We start from the raw sequence: 4695 nt of genomic DNA on the forward strand, positions 1-4695 counted from the left end.
ATGATTTTTTCTATCAAAAGAAAAAAGTGAACAAGGGAAGGAAGATGAAGCCTATAGTGATGTCATCTAAATTACTTCATTGAAAATTCAGGCAAGAATCTTATTAGTGACCAACATATAAGCAAACATAAAGAAATTAAGGAAAAGATAGACGAATCAACCAGTCTTCACGACTGGTAAAAATAGTTGGATTGTTTGGCGATATTAGAATATAACAAATGGACTAAAACCTGTGCCCAATTGCGGAGTCCAACACCAAGAGCCAGTTTTGCAGATTGCGTTATAAGAAGTTTTGATCATATTTACGTTTTGCATTGTCATGATAAGGGACTGGAACCAATACAGATCATTACTATCTTTATTTCTGTTTAAACATCGAGAGCTCATCTGCCCTGGAATCTTTGAAACTTTTACTGTCTGGGGAAAAGAAAAGAAAACAAACCCAAAGGCATTCTACATTAAAAACAAATGACCTGAGATGTAAGCTTTCATTCTCCTTTGACAACACAGTTCTACAAAATTTGCGAGTTCCGCTGATAATAAAAGCTTTTAGACTACAATCGTAACCTGAATCTCTCTATCCATGGGTGCTAACAAGCAGCTTTACATGTAATATCCCAGATGAATAGTTCCTATGGAGCCTGTATCTAATAATTTCATTGTTTTTCCCCTCTTAGAATCCAAAGAAGCCTAGCTCACTGGCTTTCTCCTTCTCAAAAGTCTCAAAGTACTGATAAATAATAGTAACTGCAAGAAGAATTCCAGTCCCTGAACCAATAGCTCCCATTAAGTCTGCCAAAACTGTTAATGCACCAATGCACATTCCACCAAAGGCAGCTGCAGTAGGTATATAACGGTTCAGTTCCTTCTGCAAATTGGAATTGCGATGTCCAGGCATCACCATTTGTTGCTCCTGCAAAAGCATTGACAAAATCAAATATTATCCTCCACGGCTGTGCACCAATGAGTAAGCTCAAAGTCTTATAGTTAAATCAACAGGTTGGGCATGCGCAAAAGCTATGCCAGATAAAATGCAACTGCTTAAAGAACTTTCAGCAACAAAACAAATCAGAGAGAACTAAAACAAAGCATAAAAGTTCTGTTTATTCTGAATGAGTAATAGCAGGGCACCCTGAAACAAAGTCCCAATTCTTTTGTGTTATGGGTACAATGAATAAGGACAATTACAATATCCATATCTTATGCATTAATCACAGTCCGCATAGTCAAGGACATGTTTCGAGGCCAAACAGCAATGAAACAAGGGCATTGTACCAGAGCCAATAAACTACTAATTCTTCATAAAGAACCAAAAATTGTTGCCCAAAACAAATCTAATCTATTTTAAATATCTTGAACACTATTAATTACAACAAAAAATCTAAGAGTCAGATCAGTCATACCTTTAGCTGCTTGGCAACATCTCTAGCTGAAGATCCAGATACTTCAATCCAAGTTTTCAAGAATAGTGCACAGGCACTGATCATGAAGATTATATAAAAGAGCCCATGGAAGGGATGTGCTAGCATGTCCGCCAGACTGACATAAATGATAACAAAATCAAGAAAAAAGATTCAGCTCCCAAACATAAGGATTAGAAAATTAGTGTGAAAATATTCAGATGTTTTCATGTATTTTTCCATGTCCATCAGCAGAGCAAGGGGATGGAAAATTAAACTTTCTCAGGAAGTAAAGAACTTTACCTTGATGGTGCAGTAACATAGTATGCCAGACCACCCACAGGAATGGACTGACCTGAATATTCAGATTCCTTCCATTTGCCCAACAAACTGACAAAGAAATTTCCACTGTACCTTCGGTACAACAACTGCAGATGAAGAAGATAGTATTACATTCTAGCCTCACCTTACGAAAAGACAGAAATGCTTCAAACCACCAAAGAAGCATCAAGCTAGATTACCTGGGAGATGAAGTAGAGGTTTGTTACAAGTGCAGATTGAAGAATGATGGGCATGTTAGAGGTGTAAAAAAGCTTAATCGGATATGAGCCTTGTTGTCCACGGGCATTCTTTGAGCGCACAGGCAAAACCACACGGAAACCTTGGAAGTAGATAACTATGAGGAAGATCAAAACTGTAGCAAGAAGATTTGTAACATTTGGCAGATTCTGTCGTAGAAGGCCTCACGGAGAGCTCGAACTTTATCTGTCCTTGTTATCAGTAGATGGAACAAAGCAATAACAGCACCTTCAAACTCAGCACCACGCCCGCTATTGATAGTGGTGGGGCTAAATGCTTTCCAGATTATATTTTCACTAAAAAGATTAGCAACAACTTAGCACACTGCCTCCAAAAATCATGAATCCTAAACAATTGGAAAGCATTAAAAAGAATGACAAGTGAAAAGTGGAATCGGCAACATACCAGATATTGGTTGCTATGAATAAAGAAATCCCAGAGCCAAGACCATAGCCCTTCTGAAGAAGCTCATCTAAGCATATGACAATGATACCAGCGAAAAAAGCTGAACAATCATAAGAATGGCATTGCCAACCCCAAGTTCACTCACACTGCCATACATCCCTGACAGCACATAAGCAACAGCTTCACCAACTGCAATCAGGATTCCGAGCAGCTTCTGAGCACCATTTCTGCAGATCAACAGAGAACAATTTTACAAAAAAAAAAAAAAAAGAAAATAGCAAAAATGAAGGAAGGAATCCAGTAAAACTTGAAGTTAAGGAAATGAGGAGGAAAAGAAAATTAAAAAAAAAAAGGCTCTGAAGGAAAAGCGTGAATTCTGGTCAATTCATAACAGTAAATCCAGTGGCTGTTCAAAAATAAAAAGTATTGACACAGAGCTTGTATGAATAAGCTCAGGCAACAATTGACATTTATATTTTCAAAGAGAACAAATACCAAGATAAAGAAATTAAACTTGAGGCTTCAGAGTGGACATAATATTGTCACAGCTAAATCCCCATTTAACTCATATACAGTTATAATGTGTGTGTGCGCGCATATTTGCATGTATGTGCGTATAGTGGTAATATAATCAACTTTTGGAAATAATATGTATTGCATAAAAAATTCTAAAATCATGACATCCACCAATTGTTCCTCCAAACAATGATCCTGCTTAAGAAAAAAATTGTGTACATAAAGATACCTAAAATCAAGAGAACAATAAAGAAAAAGGACCAAGTTCTTACGGATAATATCAACTATTCAAGGTGCTAAAATAAGTTAACAAATGCAAGAAAGGTAGTGCCACAAATCCAGAACTGTTCACAATCCTACCATAGGAGAAGAATCGACTTACAAAAGCGCTCGATCCTCGCGGACATTGTTGTCAACCTCAATGATTTTTGATCCAGCTAACAATTGCATGACCAGTCCTGACGTTACAATAGGTGTAATTCCCAGCTCCATGACAGTACCACGATTAGAGGCAAGAATGACACGCATCCAATAGAAAGGATCCGCCCCAGTTGTAGAATGGATGCCATAAAGAGGGAGTTGACTGCAGACGAGAAAGATGAAAAGGGAGATGACAGTATATATCACCTTCTCTCTGAAGGGAATCTTCCTGTCAGCGTTCTGAACTTCTGGTAGAAATGAAAGAAATGGCCTAACCAAATGCAGCACTCTAACCCATTTTCCCAAATTAGACCGATTATCTTTAGCCTGTGCTTAAGATGTAAAAAAACATTCATAAGCCAACTAGAAACATATCTTCACAGCAAAGTGGTATATAGTAATAAAAATTAAGCACCCGTTAACTCGACTATGAAAAATGAATATAACAAATTTTGTCAATAGAACAAAGCTGATAGGATTCTAATTCTCATTCATTTTTGAGAGCATTTCAACTGTTAAAAATGAGGTTTACTATTGAAAAAAGAAAAGGGCTGGGGATCCTATGTTCTTTTTCACCATGCTCTGATAATGCCTTTCTATCTCCCAGAGCAACATACCATCAAAGAATGTTTGCTTTCACATATTACTAACCTGGAAAAAGTTCAATTACCCTTCAATCCTTTATTACAGACACCATTTAACAACTCGACCATACAAAAAGCACTTTTAATCACTTTTAACAACTCCCCATAATCTCATACATATCTAGAACAAAACCCATTTAATTTCCAACCTGCTCCTATTTTTTCCTGATCCTCTTCCTTATCCTTTTAACCAAATTCCATTCTTGCTTGGTATTTACAACCCTGTTCAGACATTGCTGTCATTCCTCGAAGAAAATTAGACAAAATGAACAGACTAATACGTGACAGCAATAACTCTATCAAAAATTTCAAATTAACCCACAACTAATAATTATCACATCACTTATCCATCAGGTTTTTTAAAAAAATTGCACCCATTCTGTGTGTTTTTGTTCTCATTAGTCAAACCTACAGCAGAAATATTGCATAATATGAGATAATCAACTCCTACAGTCCCTCCAAACAGCTTCAAACAAGGTATTTGACAATGGAAAATCTCCTAAAATCCAGTAGCAAAAACATAAAATTTTTCACACAATAAAGTCGAGATAGCAAGTACCTAAACCATAGCAGAACAGATATTATGAACCACTTTCCACGGAAATTTATACCCACTAAAAATCACGGTTTTTTCCTGTTCCTAATGTTACCTAAACACAACCATGAGTAAATTCTATAAGTGCAAACATGGAAAAAGATTAATATTCTTACCATTGGAATTCCAGAAAATT

At 36.5% G+C, this 4695-nt stretch overlaps 1 pseudogene; it reads right to left on the reverse strand.

The window, feature by feature from the left end:
- Positions 1-474: 474 nt before the first annotated feature.
- On the reverse strand, positions 475-4207 carry LOC140036116 (uncharacterized; annotated as a pseudogene).
- Positions 4208-4695: the final 488 nt, after the last annotated feature.

The sequence above is a fragment of the Coffea arabica genome, chromosome 2e (assembly GCF_036785885.1).
Source record: "Coffea arabica cultivar ET-39 chromosome 2e, Coffea Arabica ET-39 HiFi, whole genome shotgun sequence".
NCBI classification, from domain to species: domain Eukaryota; kingdom Viridiplantae; phylum Streptophyta; class Magnoliopsida; order Gentianales; family Rubiaceae; genus Coffea; species Coffea arabica.